This window comes from Nannospalax galili, unplaced genomic scaffold, assembly GCF_000622305.1.
Source record: "Nannospalax galili isolate Female #2095 unplaced genomic scaffold, S.galili_v1.0 scaffold128, whole genome shotgun sequence".
Lineage (NCBI taxonomy): Eukaryota > Metazoa > Chordata > Mammalia > Rodentia > Spalacidae > Nannospalax > Nannospalax galili.
The window spans coordinates 6,003,762-6,027,428 of record NW_008360322.1 but is presented as its reverse complement, the minus strand read 5'-3'; positions in this window follow the sequence as shown (position 1 = coordinate 6,027,428).

The following is a 23,667-nucleotide window of genomic DNA, read 5'->3' as shown; positions in this document are numbered from 1 at the left end:
AAAGCAAAGCTTTTCAGCCAAAAAGTGAGAAAATACCTGTAGAACAATTAAAGCACTGACTCCCTGTGAAACTCAGGCACTTCCTCCTCCCTTCAGGGGGCTTGCTGTGTCCATCCAAAAGTCCTTAATCCAACCTGAAAAACAAAAGTAAAAGCAGTACTGCCTCACACCCAGAAGTATATGGAGAGCACAAACAGCAGTAAATGGGTAAATAAATTTTTAAAAAAGATATGAAGGTTGGGAGCTAGAGAGGTGGGGGTGGACTGGAAAGGATGGGGGGCTGGTGAATATGTTCAAACTACATTGCATAAAATTTTCAAAAGAATTAATTACAAAAGTTTTTTTCAAGCAACAGTAATGATAATTCTCTTCCAGCCTGGTTCATGTGATCAGTGCAGAAACCACTGTATATTAAATACTCTCTTTGTCCAACTCTATGGCGATTACATCATTAAGTTATTTACCTGTATGCTTAAGAAAAGTGTCCACAGTGTATACAATGCACTTAAAAAGGTAGATTGCCCCTCACCTAGGCCACTGGAAAGGGAATATGGAGAGACTTCTTCCTACAAATTGTAACGAATCCTGGTTCTACACTGTGGACTCTGGCTGTTTTCCAAAGTCCTGAAAAAATATCCACTTGTTAAGCAGACTGGTTAGCTTTTTTCAGGTTGCCGAACCATCTTTCAGGATTCTGTGTTTGTAGGAAGTCACATCGTTGGGGTGTGAGATCATTCAAGTTTCAGACCAGCTTATTTTGCTTTCTTAAGGGCAAAGGTATAGGCTTGCTTTGTGTAATACCGCCTGTTGACCCTCATAAATATGTACCATGTGCCCTGAAGTAGAACCTTAAGATGCTGTCTGAGGCCAAGTGGAATCATTTTAAGAAGTCCTTCAGGGTTCAGTTTTCTCATCCTTGAAAAAGAGTTTAAATTACCTTATTAGTATTAGTGACTACTGCTGTATGACTCCTGATTGCTCTATCACATAGTGATTACATGGTATGTTATTAATTACTTATAGTTATTAAAATTTCTGATAGAGCAAGATGATTTTATGTGTGGGATCATTTTTCATAATGAAAGAAGATGTCAGGCTCATTTTTGAGCTTGTCTCATGGTCCTCGTTGAAAGATCCACATCCCAGTGTATTTCAGTTCTAACCATTACTTGGGTTAAATCAGTTTCTGCATCAGCATCTGCCATCGACCATCTGCCTGTTGTCTGCTTGATTAGATTCATTCTATGTCTCCTCTCTTGGTTTCCCTCAAAGCCCACCTAGTGCACTGTAACTACTCAAAACATACTATTGCCACTATGTCATTGTGTCTGTACCACACAGGCTAGTGCCTCATCATTTGTTGTTTTTACTGTTTGTGAGCCTGGTATATATAACTGAATTATATGTACCTTAAAGGAGGAAACCAGGTATTATATTTCCTTAGTGCACACTACACTTAATACATGACTAGTAATATGCTGAATGATTAATGGAGTGGAACTCTCTTTTTTTTATTTTATGTGTATGAGTGTCTGCCTGCATGTATGTATGTGCACCTTGTGCATGCCTGGTGCCTGCAGAGGCCAGGAGAGGGCATCAGATTCCCTGGAACTGGAATTACAAACCATTGTCAGATGCCACGTGGGTGCTATGCACAGAACACTGGCCTTCTGCAAAAGCAGTAAGTGCTCTTAACCACTGAGCTTCTCTCTAGCCATAGGGATTTCTCCATGTGCCACACATATCATGCACAGGTGAGAAGGACTAGAGTTAGAATCCTTTCCGTAATTCTGGGAAAGCCACTTAATCTCTAAGCCTGTTTATCTGAAAAATGCAAAACCAGTAACCATTCCCCCAACCCCCAACCCCCACTGCACACATATGTTGTAGAGGCTACATGAGATAATACATGTGGAGTCTGTCAAGCAGCAAGCTCTTAGGAAAAGCTCTCACTGTGTGTGCACTTTGCTCTCAAGCACATATGCATACAGCATATTTACTTAGCCAGAGATTGCCACCTTCATTTGAACCTAAATGTAAAAGACAAGTCATGTTCAATTTTAGGAAGAATGTGGAGGAAAGGTAATTTTTTAAAATAAATATTAATTTTTATTTTATTTTATGTGTATGAGTTTTGCCTGTATGTATGCAACTGTATCCATGTATGTAATGACCGTGGAGGCCAGGCATCGGATGCCCTGGAACTGGAGTTAAGGATGGTTGTTAGTGGTCCTGTGAGTGCTAGGAACCAAACCCCAGTCCTCTACAAGAGCATCCAGTGCTCTTAGCTGCTACTGCTAAGTAATCGCTCCAGCCCCCCCTCCCCCACCTTTTTAGAAAGTTTTGAGACAGGGTCTCACTATATAGTCCTAGGTGGCCTGGAGCTCACAATGTAGACCAGGCTAGTCTCAAACTCACAGAGATCCACCTGTCTCTGCCTCCCAAATGTTGGGATTAAAGTTGTGTGCCACCAGAGAAAAAGGCACTGTTATAAACTAAGAGCAATGAGAAACACACTCAGGCTTTTTGAAGGAAAATAGAGCATTCTCATCTTTCCTCTGGACCTTCTAATTTTAAAAACATAACCTCCCCAGTAAGAAATAAACACATGACAATAAGGATAACAGGAGCAGAAACTGCTCAGGTTAGGGTATAAAGACCCCAAAAGAAAAGTGAACAGTTTCTTGGCTAAGAGCTGTAGACTTGTTCTTGCCTGAGGCCAGAGACACCAGAAGTGTCTAAGCCAAAGCTTCCTGGTTCTGCAGAGGCTGAGTATGTCAGGCCAGCGACCTAGTCTGTTTTATTTCCTCATCTCTTCCCTGAAGCAGTACCCTGTTTGTTCCTGAGAGCCCTGCTGACAATGTGACCAGAACCCTGATGAGCCTGGACACCTGGAATGGGAACTTGATGGACCAGCTCATCTCTCCTCCAGTCCTCCTTCCACTAACCCTTATTAACTCCTGAGCAATGGTGCCCAACAGCATGCCACTCCCTGGGACCCTCCTGATATACAGCACTTCCACCTTTTTTCTTTTTCCTAAGCTCCCTATAATAAAATACTCTTCTAAAATTCACCTTCTGTGGTCCATAAATTTCATTGTTCAATTTCCCAAGACAAGAATCTGAACGCTTTGGTAGCTGTTGAGTTTCTGGGACCCTAGCCTCCCAAGGTAAACAACAGAGCTGAGCACTCTCCAAGCACTCTCAAAGACACCCTGATATTCTCCTATCACTTTGTGACATCTTTACTATTTTTGCATTTATTGATACTCTTCAATTAATGATTAGTCTCAAGAGTAAAAGTGAGCCTGGAAGAGCAGACAAGCCTCATGGTAATAAGTAACATGTTGGACAAACTTAAAAATGCTGGAAAGTTGTTGGACTTTGTCCTGGAGTGTTTTATTGGCATATATTAATGCTCTCATATTGAAAATCTGTGGCATTGCTGGACTGATTTAGAGCATAAATACTGGAACCAGACCAATATTTTCCAGTCTCAGTTCTGCACTTTAACTGTCTGCATGACCTTAAGAAGGTAGCTTCACATCTATCCTTCTGTTTCCTTACCTGTAACATGAGGGTAATAGGAATACCTATTTCTAGGATTGAAGGGAGGTTAAACATGTTCATAAATACAGTACTTAACGGCAGTGTTGTAATGTGGCAGGAGCTTATGAGTATTACTATGCATTGAATGTGTATTGGATATCATTGTGAAACTTTAGATTGGAGAGCTTAAAATCAGGGGTGGTAGCATGGGCTAAGGAGACACTACATTACAGTGGTGCCTGAACAAAGACATCCTGCCTCTTTGGCATCAGCTAGAACCAGGAATGAGATGGATCCATTCTGACACCTTGTTCCTTCAGATTTCTCTTGGAACTATCCTAACCAAGGACTTGTTCTCTCTTTATTGAAACAGTACATCCAATATCACATGGGAAAAGAGGAACTTGTTTGGTCAGAGGATTATATTCCTTCTCACCCCCTATTAACCCAGAACTACACACACACACACACACACACACATACATACAACTACAAATAGATTTTATCAATCTAATCTCACCTGTTGTTTGCAACACAAATGGATTAATTTGTTGATTTGAGCAGTATTTGCTGCTTTCAGCACTTGATATTTTCACAACATAGAGATAAACACGTCATTCTGGGTCAGGGGCAAGGAAGGGTCATGAGAGAGTAAAGCTATATGTTTAGTTTACAAAGGGAGTCCTAGCGGAGATAGTGCCTCAGAAAACTCATTCCCATAGTAGCATACTCCTTTAATCCCAGCACCTGGAAGGTAGAGACAGAAAGATCAGGCCATCCTTGGCTATACAGTGAGTTCAAAGGCAGCCTGGGATTCGGAAGACCCTGTCTTAAAAAAAAGCAGAAAAAGAAAAAGTAAGGAAAGAAATCTTACATTCTCATAGAGGAAAATATAGAAGTTAATGAATAAATAGGTGTGATGAACAACAAAAATATACACTTACAATTATGATAAATATCCTAATGGGTAACTGTTGAAATTATAAATAGTGAAAGGGATTCCAAAGGTACATTAGGTGCTGGAGAGTAACCACAGGCACAATCTGTAGACTGAACAGCCCAAGGTCACTGAGTGATGAGAGACATTTGTGTGGTAAGGCTGAAGAAGCAAGGAAACCTGGGTAGTATCATATGGGCCATGTTAGGGACATGGAGTATTATCTGAGTTCTGCTGTAAGTCAATGAGGAATTTTAGGCAGGAAAGTGACAGTGTCAAATTATATACTAGCAAAAGTTATCCTGGATGAAAAATTATGCAGAGAATCTTGAGTTCTTACATAAGTACAGAGAAAACTATGTATAATAACATCTCTATTCTTGTATGACTACAACTACAAATTCTCTTTCTATATAATTACGGCACTGTGGGGCTAAGACTGTGGTTCAGTTGGTAGTGTGTTTGTCTACCTTGCACCAGGCCCTGGATTACATCCCTAGTACCACATAAACCAGGTTTGAGAGTACACACATGTAACCCAGGATTCAGGAATTGGACACAGGATGATCAGAAATTCAAGGTCCTCCTCTAATGCATAACAAGTTTGAGGCCAGCCTGGGCTACATGAGACCTTGTCTCAAACAAATAAATGTAATTAGAGTAATGTACATTATATATTTTATAGACTATTATATGGTATACATTAAATATTTACATGAACATACGGTCAGGTTTGTACTACCTATGTGAAAATAAGTGCTATTACTTAATAAATATACAAGTTAAAATTGTGTCTAGGGATTACTGCATTGTGCATTGACTTTAGAATTAAAATGTAACTACACTATTAAGTATGTGCACTGAGTCAGGTGTGGAAGGGCACATACGGAATCCTAGTACATGGGAGATAAAAGAAAGAAGGGTTTTATATTCAAGGCTAGTCTGCATGACATAGTAAAAGCCTATCTCAAAAACCCAGAAACAAACAAACCAAACCACAAAAAAGCACCCTGTTTATAAAACAGAAAAAAGACAGGGCTAGAAAGATGGTTCAGTGGTTAAGAGCACTGGCTGCTCTTGCAGAGGTTCAATTCCCAGCACCTACATGGCAACTAACAGCTGTCCATGACTCCAGTTCCAGGGGATCTGATGCCCTCTTCTGGCCTCTTAAGGCATTGCACAACACAGGTACACGTACATACATGCAGGCTATTCATTCATACACATAAAATAAAAATGACAGATAAAATATTTTTAAAAAGCAAAAAGACACACAGGTGTGGTGGTGCACACCTTTAATTCCAGCACTCAGGAGGCAGAGGCAGGCAGATCTCTATGAGTTCAAGGCCAACCTGGTCTACATAGTGAGTTCCAGGACAGCTGGGGCTACAGGGAGACCCTGTCTCAAAAAGACCAAAAAAAAAAAAAGGAAAAAGACAAAATTTATATTAATTGTTATACATATAATGAAGATTGGTAAAATACAACTTGATATATAGTATGCATACACTGAATCATAATATAACCATAAAGCGAACAATGTAGATCATGTACTGAAATGAAATAATGTTAGGGTGTTGTTAAGAAGAAGAAAAGAAAGTTATAGAAGCTGGGCATGGTGGTGCACATCTCTTATGCCAGCACTTAGGAAGCAAAGGCAGGAGGATCTCTGTGAGTTCAAGGCCAGCCTGGTCTATATAACAAGTTGCAGGCCAGCTGGGGCTACAGAGAGATCCTGTCTCAAAAGACTAAATATAATTAATTAATTAATTAATTAATTGTTTTAGGAACCAATGATGAATCTTTTATTTTTAAAAAGGCATAGGTGCATCAATATATATAAAGCAAATATTTTCCAGTTCTAATATTGGAGAGTGTTAGGGTTTGGACCCACAGCAACTCCCTCCCCCAATGCAGCAGGGCCCCACAGGTTCACAAGCCCCTGAGAATGCAGAAGCTGAGTTAGTGACCACCCTGGTCTTTGAAGTCAAGAGAAGCAGACTTTTCTGCACCTTTTGACTAAAGGCAGCAGGCATTCCCTTTGATAAACAGACTCCACCTTTTGACCAGAGACCCCAGGAGTCACTTCAGCACAGCAGGTTTTCCCTTTGATGATCTTAAAGAGTAAACAGACACCTCTTGACCCAGATCCTGGCTAATGGAAGAGGGCAGTTTTTAACAGAAGCTGTTCTGATAAGCCCTTGGCTCCAGCTCTCCGGTTTCCGCTTGCCTAATTTTTAAAAATATGTTCCTGCCTTCTACATCCCCCCAGGTCCCTTCTAAAGACCCCAGCCCACCACCCATGGGCTGACATTTTCCCTTCCCTCAAGGGGATCTGTCCCCTGTGAATTTTCCTTTGCCAATAAACTGTATCCCGCTGGAGATTTTACCTGTGTCCTGATGCTTTCTCCCAATTAATCTGATTATCTATCACCTTCATCTATCATATGGTGCCAAAACCCAGTTCTGACCTCTAGGGACCTCTGACCTTTCGGAAATCGTAGGTAAAAAACTCTGGTTGGACCTCCTTGCCATTACTGGCCTCTGCAAACACCACTTATTTGGCTTTAAGGTACACTCCCACCCTTCCTTTCTATCTCTCTCTCTAAACTGCCATTCACTAGGGAGCATGCTCTGCCTTCCTTTCACTTCTTCTGGGCTCTCCTACATCTTTTGCCCTCCTTTCTGATTAAATTCAGTCACTCCTGGACCCAACTCAAGGCCACTGGGCAGCACTGGTCTCCGAGACCATTGAGTGTCTAGCACAGTTACTGTGTCTGCCTAAGCCCACGCGGTGGGAGCGGACCTGCCTCCACAACGCACTCAAATCCGTTATCCTGGGGTCTCTTGGTCGGTGAGCTAGCTCTCCCAAAGGAACACAGGCCCCTTCCAGCCTGCTATAAAGGGTTTCCAGCTGCCGATTGCGACTGGGGGTCCTAGTGACCTAAGCAGCTTATTTCCTCCACTTTAAGTGTTTCTAACTGGATTCTTTGGAACCAATGTGTATCAATTTGCAATTAAAAGCAAGCAATAAAAATAAGTAAAAGTAAAAATATAAGACTGTTTTATTGCCAAGCTTTATTTTAAATATTTTCAAGTCATTTATATTATGATTAAAAAAAACTTGAAGTAAGATAAAAGTAGTAAAAGAAGTAGGAAGAAGACTGATCTATGCTATGTATCATCTTGAAAATAGTAATGTATGATAAAGGAATTTCCTGTTAATTACTGTTAGGCAGAATTAGGGGATCTTTGTCAGCCATTATTGATCAGATAATACTATCTGACGTCAGACTAATTGATGATCTGTACATGAGTGGGGGGAAGAAGGAATGTTTCTTACTTATTCTACAATGGCTTCCGGTTCCTTCTCTTAGCAATTCTTCTGCTTGATTTCATTTACTTTTCAAGAATATATATTAACTGCTTTGATCAGAAGGGATGTAGAAATGGCAAGCTTACCCCCAAACTGTTGGGAAGGCATGTATCCTATATCTGTCTACAAACGTCTAAAGAAAATCTTTAGCATAATTTGTAATTAGAGGGACAAGCTGATTACAGTGCGGTATTATGATGTTGACATAGACATGAAAATTTCAAGTCATCTCATTCAGCATGACTCATTTCTATGGCTCAGTTGACCAGCTTTGTCATTCAAGACCTTAATAGAGGTACTAGACTATTGTGCCAACAATCTACAATATATGTAGCTATATTCCAAGAAACCCATCATCTCATAGACTATTATTACTAAAAAGTATTTTCCAGAATGGTAATTTTGAGAATATTTAACATTCACACAGGGTTTTTTTTTGTTTTTGTTTTTTAGAATTTTATTGTATTTTATGTGTATAGGTGTTTTGCCTGCATGTAAGTACACCCATGCACGCAATGCTTGCAGAGGCCAGAAGAGGGCGTTGGATACCCAGAACTGGAGTTAGAATGGTTGTTAGCAGCCATGTGGGAACTGAACCTGAATCCTCTGCAAGAGCAGCCAGTGCTCTTTACCTCTGAGCTACCTCTCCAGACTCTAGTCACATGTGTTTAAAAGGAAGATAGATCATTGATTAAATAAATTTCAAAAATGCTGAGTAAAATGAATTTAAGGAAAGTTTTAATTAGACTTCCAGAGACAAAAACATATTAATGTACAATCTGAATATTCAAGATGTTGTTGTAATTGGTGTTTTTTTTTGGGGGGGGTCTTTTTGAGACAGGGTCTCTCTGTAGCCCCAGCTGACCTGGAACTCACTATGTAGACCAGGCTGGCCTTGCACACACAGAGATACGCCTGCCTCTGCCTCCCGAGTGCTGGGATTAAAGGCGCATGCCACCACACCTGGCATAATTGGTGTTTTAATATCCCAGATTTATATTATGAGACCCTTTTTTGAAAATAATAATAAGGGATGATGATTTTTTGGTACAGATCCATAGTCAAGTCATGGTAGGTTTATTATGAAATAAATAGTGTTTGCCTTCACACTTTACTGTTTTTTTAAAGTGTATAACTCTCCCAAACAAAACTAAAGAGAGAGGACTACTTCTCACTCTAAAATTAGCAAGATATAGAATAAACAGAAGATTAACCTTTGGGAGCCAAGATAATCAGATCTCTTCATTTCTCTCTGCCTTTTGCTGAAATTTAGCCATCTTTTGGTAAGAAATACACATTATTCATCTTGAACATAGCAAACTTGAGTTCAGACCTTTGAACACACAAAATAGACCTGGATTTTCAACTTGAAAGTGTATTGTTCAACTCCAGCAATTTTTTTAGGCAAGACTTTACTCATTTGTTGAAATAAACTTACATTACTATTTGGATACTTTATGTTGAATTTACAATTAAGAAGAAAAAATAACAATCCTAGAAAAATAATTGGCAACATATATTCAAGTCTTCAATATGTTCCTCCCCATTGACCCACATTTAATTTCACTTTTAGAAACTAGTCACAAAACATGAATAAGAATAGTTACAGACACGTTACTCATAATAAGTACAAAATGACACATTCATACAACAGAACCTTATTTAGAACTTCAAAATGATGCTATAGAGAAATATTCGTTAGTAAATATCAAATGAAAAGTATTTAATAGTATTAACATGGAAAGTAGGCAGGTATGGTGGTACACAGCTATAACCTTGACAGTTGGGAAGCTGACTTCAAAATTGGCTTTGCCTACAAAGTGAGACCCTGTCTCAAAAAAGTGAAGCCAAGACAACACTTTCCCCCAGCTGTGGAAAGTACATATTTAAAGAAGTATAATCAGATATATTGACACAGATATACTAGTATAAACTTGTATTTTATACAGAGATTACCTGGAATGATGTGGAAACTGAAAACTCATAGCTACCTCTGGAACAGGGATCATCAGGACTGAAGAACGGGTGCCAGGGAGAGACTACCGCTCAACACTCTACTTTGTACTATTTGAGTAATTTGTTATTAATAAAATAGTGAGAAAGAAAAGAAGGAAGGAAGGGAGGAAAGAGAGAGGGAGGGAGGAAGGGAGGGAGGGAGGAGAAAAAGGGGCAGAAGGATGGAGAGGGGAAGAAGGGTCAGTAGGAGGTGAGATAAAGAAATGAATAAACATGTACCTTTCATCCTGTGTCCCATGTCACTAGTTCCTGGTCAGGATGGTTCCCAAGGACATGATGATTGAAAACTGATTTTTGCATTCTTTATAGCTTTATTTAAAATTTTGCTTACTTTACCTGTCAGTTTTTAAAACAAAATAAATTTACTAAGTACAATGTTGATGTACATTTTCTCATTTTTAAAATCAATTTCTGCCTTAGATTATTTCAGTGAACCTATGGTATCTTATTAGATTGAATCTTCTGTCATGAAATATGTCATTTTAGGGGCTGGAGCGATGGCTCAGCAGTTAAAAGCACTGGTTGCTCTTGCAGAGAAACTGGGTTTGATTCCCAGCACCTACATGGCGGCTAACAGCTGCCTGTAGCTCCAGTTCCAGGGGATCAGACTCCCTCTTCTCACCACTGAGGGTATTGCATGATGTGGGCACACTTACATGCATGGAGGCAGTACATTCATACACATAAAAAATAATAATAAATAAAATATTTTTAGAATAAATGTCATTTTCTGTTTAATTTTAGCCTACTAATTCTACCTAGGTTTTGTCATTATTGTTGTTAATATTAGTACTTGCTTAGATTATCTTTACCTCTGTATAAAATTTCCTCTTGGGGGGGCTGGAGAGATGACTCAGTGGTTAAGTGCACTGGCTGCTTTACAGAAGACCCCAGTGCAATTCCCAGCACCTACATGGCAGCTAACAACTGTCCATAACTCCAGTTCCAGAGGATCCAACGTCCTCTTCTGACCTTTGCAGGCACTGTACATCACAAGGTCACCTACCTACATGTAGGCAATACACTCATACACATAAAATAATAAATAACATAATAAAATTTTTCCTCTTTTAATTTTTGCAATTCTCTCACAAAAAATATAACTGGAGGCTGTTTTTTACGATGCTTTATTTTTAACAGGGTCATCTAAAGTACTTATATTTATTTCACGTACTTTGCAGCTGTCTCAGTCATCAGCTGTATATTCTATTAACTGTGCTTTATCACTCATTCTTGTTTGTTATTGGACTCATCACTCATTGTTATTTGTTATTGCACTATGTTATACTGCATAGTGTTTTTCATTACATTTATTTAATGTGTGTATCTGTGTGTGAGAGTCAGTTCTCTCCTTCTGCCACGTGGATTGCAGGGATCAAATTCGAGTCGTCAGGCTTGGCAGCAAGTTCCTTTACCCACTAAGCCATCTCGGGCCCCTGTTTGACATAGTTTTTATTCTATGCTTTTCTTTAAACTGGTTTGAAGTCTCTACTATCTTCATGGTTATTACACAAATTTTAGCACCTGTATTTGAAATCCAGCTTTAATCAGTACTTCACATCCACCTTCTCTCACTTGAGTTTTACGATGTGATGTTGAGATTTTATGGGATTTTGCTTCTAATTTTTAATAGTTTAAATGATTGCACCTCAATTTCAAATTAAAATGTTTTTCTCAGTATTTCTTCCTGTTTTTGCAATCTCCCTTTGCATTCACTTTGATCGCTGACGTATAGTCTCTACTGGTCATTTCGTGTGAGGCTTACAAGTGGTAGGCTAAGGGTTTTGTTGTTTTAGTATGTCCCATCTTACATTCATTCTTTCAAAGCTCTCTGAAAAAAACTCTCTGTATTCCAGTCTCATCTTGGCGGCTCTGTACATGAGGTCTCTCCACATGTTCTTTCTTTGCTAAGATATGAGGCCTGTCCTGAACCATTGTTCTTCTGAAGTATCTTGGTTGAAAGGTCATTCATTTTAGCCTGTCTCTCTTCACAGCTTGCTAGTGACCCAGCTGGAGTCCTAGCCACAGGGTATATCACTCCTTGTGGGTACTGCCAACCCCCAAAATACTGCCCTGCCTCTCAGGTTTGCACACCAGGATGTTCCCCTCATGGTCCCCATCCACTGCCTTCAGTTTGGGGCTGTCCCAGGCTTTTATCCCCACCTCCTTCAGTTGTTCCTGCACCTGCTGTAGGCATGAATTCATTCCTTCTTCAATTAAACATGACCCCAACTCTAGCTTTCAGAGGTGTCTCATCATTTCTGACCCACTAAAGCTATCCTTTCCTTTACACACATGAGCAATTTCCTTCTCTTAATTCTAAGGACTTGAGGACATGGAGGCTAAGAGGAAATCATCGAGGGTCCACTCAGTGCTTTTATGCCTAAAGCCCAGCCTTACTAACATACCTTTTTGAAGTTGCATATCCACAAAGACATGCAAATCTTAATGTTAGAGCTAAACAAAATAATTTGATTTGCATTGCTTAAAACCACAAATAGTGAGCCACGACTGTTTCCATGGCTTGCTTGAATTTTACTGACTTTACTTAAAATCTTTTACTCCAAAAGCGGTTCCTTGGATTTATTTTTATCTCTGAGAAACTTTCAATTACTGGGTAAGGGATTTTTGCTGCTTGATTTGGGGGTCCTTTGTTTCCTTTGTACACCCCGTTGCCTCTTTCCTTCTTGCTCTCTTTCCCTCCCTCCTTCTACCTGCCTTATCCAGTTCTTACAGTTCACATAGAACTATTATGGGATATTTGTATTCTCCATGTTTTAAGGCCCCTTTCTTTTCTCAAAATCCAAGGTTTGGAATTTGCATTTAAATGAAGCTATATAAACCCATAGTCAGAGGCCACAACTACACACCCAAGGCCAAACAGACTAGACTTCAAAAATGTGGTCTGCCTAACTGACTGCCACAGGGGCCCCCAACTCCAGCAAATGGGCTTCACATCACTAAACATCTAAGGAGCATACCCAGGTGGCCAAGTTCAGGACAGAGATAACTATGCCTAGAATTGAGCTTCTTTTTTGTTGCTAAGCTAAAATAATTTAGGCATGCTAAGTTCTACCATGTATTTGCCCCACTGCAATATGAACAAATTCACAAATGTGTCATCCAGCGACTATTCAGTGAAAGACAGTCTAGTATAATGGGAGAGTGCACATAAAACCCCCTGACCAGTCATAAACCAACCCTCCAGCTTATGGCCTTATCAGAGCATTCTTAGCTCCTCTTTCTCAACTAAGGCCCAGAACATACCACCCCCAGCCATAAAGTGATCCTGTTTGGCAAACAAGTCCTTCCACATATATCAGGCCCCAGGCCTTTTACAAACACAAACTCACATATACTCTCCCTTGCCACTTGAATCCCTGTGGTTGTGCTGATTCTTACCAGTCAGTTCCCACCCTTCATTGACTAATAAAGGTCAACTTGGATTGTTGAGGCTGGTTGTTTTCTTTTTCTACCTGAGCCTCCCATTCCTAACATAGTACATGAGTAAGTACTCAGCTTCTGACTGAATTCAGCGTCTTCTATTTATTAAAATTTCAAAAGTCTAATCTTGGACAGACATTTTTTATGCCTTGGGTATTTTTTCGTTTTGGTTTTGTTTTTTTTGGTCTTTTTGAGACTGGGTCTCCCTGTAGCCCCAGCTGGCCTGAAGCTCACTGTGTAGACCAGGCTGGCTTTGAACTCACAGAGATCCATCTGCCTCTGCCTCCTGAATGCTGAGATTAAAGGCATGCTTCACCATGCCTGGCTTTATGCCTCAGTTTTCACATCTATAAAAATGGTAATAGTAGGGGCTGGAGGGTTGGCCCAGTGGGTTAAGACTGGCCTCTCTTACAGAGGACCCAGTTCGATTCCCAACACCCACATGGCAGCTAACAACTGTCCATAATTCCAGTTCCAGGGGAATCTGACATCCTCTTCTGACCTCCATATTACATGAAACAGGTGAACTTACATACAAGCAAGCTAAGACATTCATGAACATAATAATTTTTTTAAAGATGATAACAGTAGCAGCACTTGCTTCCAAGAATTCCCATGAGCATTAAATGACGTACTGTATACAATATGCCTAGAACAGTGCCTGGCACTATAAGTTCCACATACATGCTTGCTAATATGACTACTGCTATTTCTCTTGGTGGCTGTTACTACCTTCAGTAGAATAGAACTGATTGATGGTTCCAGGGCTCATTTCCCTTGACATTTTTCTGACTCTCACCTAGACATTATGGGACTGGACATCTTCACAGAGCAGATGACACAAAGTGTATGGAAATGGCAAGTCACCACAAGACTACTGGCTGGTGCTAGTCACTCTCAGAAGAATGACTATAGCTTTCCCATCCTTTAAGTCCTATGATTCCCTGCAGCTGAGTGAAACTCATCCACCGGCATCTGTGTTAAAAACAGTATTCATATAAGTTCAGAGCTGCTGTGTGTCACTTTCCTCCAGGTATATCCCAAAGAGTCAGAATGCAAGCTAGAAGATCCTGCATCTGCCTAGACATGGGCAGTCACATGATGCAGTTTCAGGCTCTGAAAATGGCAGATGACCATTGCTCTCTTGAAGTGATGCTCTACTTCTAGACAGACTACCTCACAGTCCGTGCATGGATGAGCTAAGAGCTGACAAGGGCCACTATGAAGGCAACTCTTAGGCCTAGCCAAGAGGTTTCCTTTCAGTCCCTTATAATTATTCATCTAGAGGGCTGGAGAGATGACTCAGCAGGTAAGAGCACTGGCTGCTCTTGCAGAGGACCTGAGTTCAGTTCCCAGTACCCACATGGCACCTGACAACTGTCTGGTTCCTCCAAGGGCAGGGCCTGCTGTGGAGAATTGACTGAGGAGAGTTAGGCAAGGAGGGAGGGGTTTCTGGGTGCTATCTTGGACAGGAGCCTTAACCTGAGCATGGTGCCTGCGCGAAAACGCAATGGCCCAGCATTTACCAACCTGGGGTGAGACTGTGGGCCCACAAGGTGTGGGTGAAAGCTAGTGGTGACTATGGCGGCAGCAGGAGCGATCTGGAGTGGTGGGCTTGCAATCTGGAATCCGGGCTCTGAGCCGTGGAGCAGAGCTGGGCACTGGGTGTTTGTTTATGAGTCACCCCCCCCACACGGTATAAACTATAAAATTTACATAAATATACGTTATATGATTTGTCTGATAGCGCAAGAGACCCTGAGAGAACTTGGGCAACAGGATTCGACACCATTTCTGACCTCTTTGGGCATTGAACGACATGGGTGCACTCACACACATGCAGGCAATGAACTCATACACATAAAATAAAAATGATAAACAAAGTAAAAAAAATAATTACTCATCTAGTATCTCCTGGATGGAGAACATTGTCTTATATTCTTGAGGAAGGTAAGGACATGCTCTTAGAAATCAAAGGTACTTCCCTTGGTTCATAGAAAAGAATTGGACTTGTTTGTTGCTCTTGGAGTAGACTGAACTAGAGAGAGTAGACTCTTAAAAGCTTCTTTTTAAAAAAAGAACTCCCATATTGAGTGAATGCATTATAGCTTGAGCAAATATTTCTTTGGTCTTTCTCCTAATGCTCCCATTGTTAGATTAGCCTCATAGCCTCATTTGAGGATGTATTTGCATTTCTCATTAATATAACAGGTCTATTTACTAAATTCTAAAACTAGATAGTCTGGATTGAAGAAGCAGCTGTTGCCTTGCTTTCCTGGAGACTGCCTCTTAAAGCAAGAAACTACACTCTAACAGTTTCACTATTTCTTTAAATGTCTTGTACACAAACCCAATCCCAACAAAACCAGGTAAGATAGTAAGAGAAGCTCTGATTATTTCTCATCAGAGCATGCCAGACCCAGGCTTAGACACTGGGCACAGGGTGAGGGGATGTCCCCAGAGAATACCATCTCCAGTCTCCTTCAATCAATAGCCATTATAACATTGATCAAAGAATACTTCGGAAGAATTAAACAGGTAAAAATCCCTGTAGAAGTTTTTTCATCTTTCTGTGGCCCCTGAACTGTTTATCATCTGCCTCAACCTTGAAATACCAGGTCTGTGCGACAGAAGCTCTGCAATTAACCACATCTACACCCCTTAGAAGGCAACTTAGTAACCATGAGGATGGATCAAAGGTCCTTGGGGTTCTTAGACTCGAAAAGGTCTATATCAAACTATTCATACCTTTCAAATAAAAAGACCCTCACCAAGAAAACACACTGGTCAATAGAAATGCTTCCATTTCAGGGGCTGGAGAGATGGCTCCAGTTAAGAACACTGGTTGTTCTTGCAGAAGTCCCAGGTTTGAGTCCCAGCACCCACATGGCAGCTAACAACTGTCCGTAACTCCAGTCCCAGGGGATCTAACAGCCTCTTCTGACCTCCACGGGCATTGAACGACACAAGTGCACTTACTTACATGCAAGCAATCTTCTGACCTGGGCATTACACAATATGGGTGCACTTACCTACATTGCAGGCAATACATGCATACACATAAAATAAAAATAGTAAAATAAAAAAAAAAAAGAAAGAAAAAAGAAACGTTCCCATTTCATAGCATTCCCAGGGACCTTTATTGTGCCTTCAGGTAATGGATCACCCAGCAAGCTCTCCAGTCGCAAAGCAATGAGGAATGGGACAATATGGAAACAAGATGCAGAGGAAGGATGGTGGCAGGCTTTCTGCTATGGACCAGAGACCCAGGGGTCCTGCCTGTGAGCTGGAACTCTTCTCAAAAACAAGGGGCAACAGCAACAGCAACCTCCGAGATCAAAGGCAATGAAAGGACAGAGAATAAGAAGCTGTTATGAAGTGGGCTCATGTGTGTGGAATCTCCTTTAGAGAATTTCCAGAGATTTCGTTTCCAGTTTTGCTCCATCTCTCCCCATTTTCAAGCTTTATAATAGAATATGTGAGCTAGGCTCGGGAAAAGTCCTGGCTTCTGCCTTCTAAGCAGGGCTGTCTACCAGAAGCTAAGAAGAACTTCCTTCTATTGTGGGGACCTAAAGGCCCCACCTTGCAGAAGTCCAAGAGGAAATTACTGGGGAGCGGCCTGACTTGCTTTGAAAGTCTGAAGAATACTTCCACACTGCTGAGGAGTACATGATCAGCGTGTGACCATCCTTAAGATACACCCTTGAGGGGGGTGGGAGGGGGGATTTCCAGGTGCCTTTATAAGCTCTGTAAACACCTGCAATAAAAGAGTCCCTGCTTGACTAGGCTCCCTGTTGCGCCTGAGTGTTCCTGGTACTGGAGGTGGCCTGGGCTGGTGAATGGTGTGCTTATTCATCCCCAATCATCACTGCCCTGGGGTCACTGGTTCGAACCCCTGGCATTCTATGATGTGAGGTCTCCCAGAAGCAGCATTCTTTAAAAGTAAAAAGAAAAAGCTAAAGTAAAAGCCATATCTTTTAAGATATATGTAATATATTTTAAGCGTATGACCATTTGAAAATTAACTATTTTTCATCCTATATTTTGGACAGTACAGCTATTGAAGCACTTACCTATCCTCATGGTGAGGTTAGTCCTTGTCGCTAGAGAATTCTCAGTCTTGAGACTGGGGATTTGAGGACAATTTGCTTACAGTTAAAGCTGTCTCGAGGTCTGTTCCAAAAAGAGTGTTTGAAAACCTGATTCCATTGTGTTAGAACTGACCCCAAGGCACCGTGGGAACGAAGAAAGCATCCAACAGATCTCTAACTGTAACTTAAGAGGGGGACTTACTGATAGAGCATGGTGCGTCACAGCAGAAAGACCAAATGAATTCTCACAATTTCAGTCATAAGTATGGGTTATATATTAGTCAGGACAAAAGTGATTTCTTCCTAGACATAATATACCTGCTTTTGTTTCATGAGGATTCTGTTAAGGCCCATTAAAGGAAAACTATTTCCTCCAGACCAAAAGAATGGACTCTACCTCTGGCTTGGGTGGAGACAATGTTTTGAACTATTCCGAAGATTAGAATATCACAATCTATTGTTTCCTCCCTTAAAAGTTACTTCAGCTGGTCAGGAGGCCATACATCGGAAACCTGATTCACCTGAAGAGATGCTAATGAGAGGGAGGAATAATTAGTTTCTTAACGAGATAATGTATTTATCCTCTCCCCAGATCTCTGCCCAGTGGAGTTGCTTATGGCAGCCCATGCTTATACCACGTAGCTCTGGTAAGCCTACCCACTTTTCTATAGAAAAATATAACTTTTTCTTATTTTTCTATCTTTTTTTTCAAAGCATGGGCATGCTTTCAATGATGCTCTGGGCTTTCTCTTTCTCTGAAGCTACTCCCCACCCCCACTATGTGTCTGTTCACATCTTCCTCCAATGGGCAGCTGCCAAGGTTTACAGTTTGCCTGCTCTGTTGTTTGTCTCTCAATAAATTATCCTTGTGCTTCCTTCTGAGTCCATTTCTAAAGTCTTTTGTAAAGAGATTAAAAACTATAAAAAGGAACCTCAATTTCCCCAGTAATACATGGCACCCAGAGAGCGGCTTCCCAACATTTTTAATAATGCTTCATCCTATGTTAATTCAGACATATTCCTAGAACTTACCAAGCATATAGTTTTTATAGTTTATTGGGAAACTACACAGGAAAACTGATTAAGGTTACTTAGGTAGTTTAATTTCTTAAAATTTATTTGTATTTTATATGTATGAGTGTTTTGCCTCCATGTGCATATGTTTACCACAACCAGAAGAGGGCATTGGATCCCCTGGAACTGGAATTGGATAGTTGTGAGCTGCCCTGTGGGCACTGGGAACTAAACCTGGGTCCTCTGCAAGAACAGCAAGTATTCTTAACTGCTGACCCATTTCTCCAGCCCCAAACTGTGGTGGTGGTTTAAAAGAGAAATGTCCACTAGAGGTTCCAGTATTTGAACACTTGGTGCTTAGTTAGTGGAACTGTTTGAAGGAGTGATGGAACCTTTAGGAGGTATAGCCTTGCTAGAGGAAGTGTGTCATAGGCTGCAGGTTTTGAGAGGCCATAGCCTAGTCCCACTTCCAGGTCACTCTCTCTGTTTTGTGTTTGTTCCTGTTCCTGTCGCCATGCCTGCCACTTGCTACCATACCTCCCAGCCATGCTGGACTCAGACCAGAGAACTATAGCTCAAAATAATTTTTTTCTTTTATAAATTGCCTCTGGTCATGATGTTTTATCATAGGAAAAGAAAAGTAACTAATACAGAAGTTGGTGTTAGAGAACGGATTGTTGCTGTGAAAAACTCAGTCATGTTGCATGTTGCAGGAATGTGGAAGACTTCAGAACAGAACTTTGGACTTTAAAAGCAATTGAATGTTGCAAATTGGGTTTAGTGGGCTGTTCTAGTTGGACCCTGGAAGATGGTGATGTTGAAAGTAATACAAACTGTGAAAGCCTGGTTTATGAAGTTTCAAAGGGGAACCATATTAAAAACTGGACTAGAAGCCAGTCATGTGGTATTTTGGCAAAGAATTTGGGTGCTTTCTGCCTATGTCCTAAAAACTTGCCCAGAGCTAAATAAAAAAGCAATGGAGTAATTTCTTTAATGGAGGAAATTTCAAGACAATATAATGTTGACTCTATAGCTCATTTATTAATGATATTTCTTATTCAACTCTCCAACGAAAAAGAGCAAGTAGGGCAGAAAGATATGCAAAAAGTAGTTTAGAGAGAAAAAGAAAACTAAGACATTTAATGTTGCACCCAAGGCACCTACTGAACTAGAGGTTGTAATTGTTAAGAAGATTAGTGCAATTAAGGAGAGGCCTCCAACTCTCCATTGGAACAATGGAAAGAGTATACTCAGGGAAAAACCCCACCCCTAAGCTTCCAACTTATGAAAGGAAAAGGTCTAAGCATTTTTCTGCTCCAAGAAAGCAACAGTGCAGAAAAGCTGCTGCATATGTCATTCGGGGGGCAAGGGTCCATCCCAAGCTGGCAGTGGATCTTAGCAGCGTTGTTCACATGATCCTGGCATTAGAGACATGGAAGGTATAAGAGTGAGGGGATGCTGAAGCCATTCTCCACAGTTTCAGAGAGCTGCTGAGGCCAGGCAATATGTGCTAGGGCTGGAGTCACTGTAAGAAAGCTCTGAGAGGCAAGGAGGCTGTGAAAGGCTAGTGTATGAAGCTAGGAAAGTAAAGCCTGAGTTGTAGTAAAGACCCCAAGATGTTTGAGATGTCAGACCCAGGAGACATTACCAAGAATTGCTGCTCACATGAAGTGGAACCAACCAACAGAGAAATGTATGTTGGAGGGGCAAAACCATCTAAGTCCTTTAGAAGTAAAGTCACAAACAACAGACATGGAACTATAAGATTTGGTGTTTGCCCTGCTGATTTTTGATCTTGTACTTGTCCTGTATTTTCCTCACCATGCCCCCATTCTTCCTTTTTAGAATGGTAATATATACTCTGTCATTGTATACTGGAAGTATGTAATTTTTCTTTTTATATTTTATAGGGGGTTGCAACTAAGAGACTGCCTTGAATCTCAGAAGAGACTGAACTTTTGGACAGTGTTGAGACTGTAAAAGACTATGAGAATTTAATTTTTTTAAATTTTGTCTTTATTTTATATGTATGAATATTTTGCCTGCATGTATGTAAATGCACCATGTGCATGTAGTGCCTGTGGAGGCCAGAAGGATGGCATCAAATCCCCTGGAACTGGAGTTACGGATAGCTGTTAGCAACTATGTGGGTGGTGAGATCTGAACCCAGGTCTTCTGCGAGATGAACAAGTGCCATCACTGAGCCATCTCTTCAGCCCTTACTATGAGAATTTTTAAAGTTATACTAAATATATTTTGCATTTTGAAATGGTTTTGAGCCTATGGGGACCTGGGGGTGGAATGTGGTGATTGAATAAGAAATGTCTCTTGTAGGCTCAAGTATTTGAGGTTCTGGTCCCCAGTTGGAGGTGCTGTTTGGAGAAGCCATGAACTATTTAGGAGGTGTAGCCTTGTTAAAGGAAGTGTGTCATGGGAGGTGGGCTCTGAGAGGTCCTAGGCTGGCCCCACTTCCTGTTTGCTCTCTGCTCTGTCTTTGTGGTTGATGATATGTGCTCTCAGTTTCCTGCTCCTGCTGCTGTGCCCGCTGCTTGCTGCCATGTCTCCCCCACATGAAAGACTCATCCCTGAGAACTGTAAGCCAAAAGAAACTCTTTTTCTGTCATTTGCCTTTTGTTCATAGTGCTTTATCACAGCAACAAAAAAGTCACTAATACAGTTACTTCAAGAAAACCATGACAGACATTTCTGACTGAAGATGGATGCAGTCATGTGTCACTGAATCCATAGAAAGAGACAGTACCGCCCTGTGAGCGAAAGCTAAGCCTCTGAGGTCAAATCTAAGAGCTTCCACTCTGTATTGTAAAAACTATAACATTTGGGACAACTTGCTTAAATTTTCAAAGCCTCCTAATTTTTTTTTTTTTCGCCTTGTAGAGTTAAGGACCTAGTCATTATGATAACCAGAAAAACATTTTCTATAATTATATCAATAATGAAATATGTATTACTGTTGATAGGGATGTTAAGAATGCGTTCTGGGGCTGGAGAGATGGCTCAGCAGTTAAGAACGCTGGTTGTTCTTACAGAAGACCCGGGTTCAAATCCTAGCACCCACATGGCAGCTAACAACTGTCTGTAACTCCAGTTTCAGGGGATCTGACAGCCTCTTCTGTCCTCCGAGGGCATTGCACCACACGGGTGCACTTACCGGCAGCATGCAGGCAATATACTCATACAAATAAATAAATAAATAAATAAATAAATAAATAAATAAATAAATAATAAATAAATAAATAAAATATTTTTTATAAAGAATGCATTCTATTCTCTCATCTGTATATCCTTAAGAAGAAAGATTTCTAATTTACTGATTGAAAAAGCCCTATGATTAGAGAATTAAGTGAAAGAAGGTAAATAGACATATAAAGCCTTAACAGGAAAACAAGGACTTGTTACAGAGAGATTGAAACAGTAGATTCACCTTTCCCTGTGTCTAAAACTACTGATAAAGGGAAGATTTCAACATTTGATAACAGATAAGGAAGTTCCTGACTGCCGTGTGGGTACCATAAGGGCCTTTATTAACCTAAGTGCAGTTCCTGGTTTCTAGAGAGGAGTACACAGGTGAGCAGGACAGCAGAACTCTTCAAGTACCGGAGAAGACACTTGATAACTGAAATCCTTCCACAGGGAAGCAGAGTTGTGCAATATAATACAGTCCACCTTCCCTCTTAGGATTTCCTAGTCCTGAACTTTTTCTCAATATTACATCACTAATAAAAGGAACAAATGAATAGAAGTTGCCATGAATTAGAAAACCAATGGACTATAACATTCCCAGGGGTCCAGGGCATAGCCCTATTTCCTGCCTAACCATCAAGCTGTTTCCCTAAATGTCAACAAGATCTTTCAGTCTTATGGTCAGGTGAGCACTTAGGCCAACAAAAGAATCTTGAAGTCTATATATTAGATTTCCCCTGAATGGAGCAAAAAAAATGTGCTTTTTCTTTAAGTTCCAGTTTGTTCTTAGTCTTATTTTTGCTCTATGGACATGCTTAATATCTCTCGTTTTAGGACAGCTTCCAATATATGAAGGAACCTGTGGCAGCTCCCCTTGATTTATGCGCATGCCTATGTGCACCCAACTAAACAACCTTTGTTTCTTCGATCTACTTTTCATAAGTCACCTTTTCAGGATCTTCCTTACCCATGAAATCTGTTTCTTTTTTAAATGTCCTTGCAATGCACAGTGTGAAACTTGCTCTTCTCAGCACGTGCTAAGCAGTGTCTATCACAGTGGAACGTTGTTTCGGATGCTCAGCATTGCAGCCCCACTGCATGTCTATCTGACCATCCCCCCAGCTGTTCACTCTCCCACTTCTCCAACAGTAAAGGCTCTTTCCACAGGGTCTCTTATCATTTTTAGCTATCCCCTCCTCAGTCCAAGGTAGAAATGGCCTACAGCTGCCTTCATTACCTCCAGATTCTGCAATTTTCCTTTCACCCTATTACCAGATGGCTCTTTCTGACCCCAAAGAGTTCATTTTTAGGAAAAAAAATCTGTATCCCAGTAGCCTTCAGGATAAGTCTTGACCCATGGTACAGTGTCCAAAGCTCTCAGGAGTCTAACTTTAAGTTTGTTGTGCTTCATTGTCCTCAACACCCTGCCAGCTACATCACCCCCCTTGCCATTCTCCTCAGACTCAAATATTTCACATACTCTCTGGATGCAGAACAAGTTGTCATACTTCAAAGTTCACACTAAATGTAACTTTTTCATAAAGCCATAAATGATCTCATCCTTGGAAATCCTAAAGCATAATTTTCACATTTCTATATTGAATCATTGCTGTATAATTTATTTTGTCCACTCCTTGCCTTTTCCCCTCTTTTCAACAGCACAGTCCCTTTAGTTGAGGAGATCCTTATCTAATAAAAACAGAGAAGCAAAGAACAATGAGCCAGAGTACCCTAAGTGGGATGCCTGTGAGAGCTGGAGGTGTGATGGGTGGGTGTCTTCTATGGTTTGGATAGGAAGTGTCTTTCAAAAGGCTTGTGTGTTATCGGCCTGGTCCCCAGGTGGTGGTGCTACTCAGAGGTGATTGGACACTAATGTCATCATTAATGTAGCAGGTGACTAGATTATGAGGACAGGAATCCAGCGATGGATTAATCCACTGTGCAATTCATGCTGAATGTGTTCCAGGAGGAAAAGTAATTCTTAGAGTATGCTTGGGGGCCCTACTTGGTCCCTCTGTCTCTCTCTGCTTCCTGGCCAC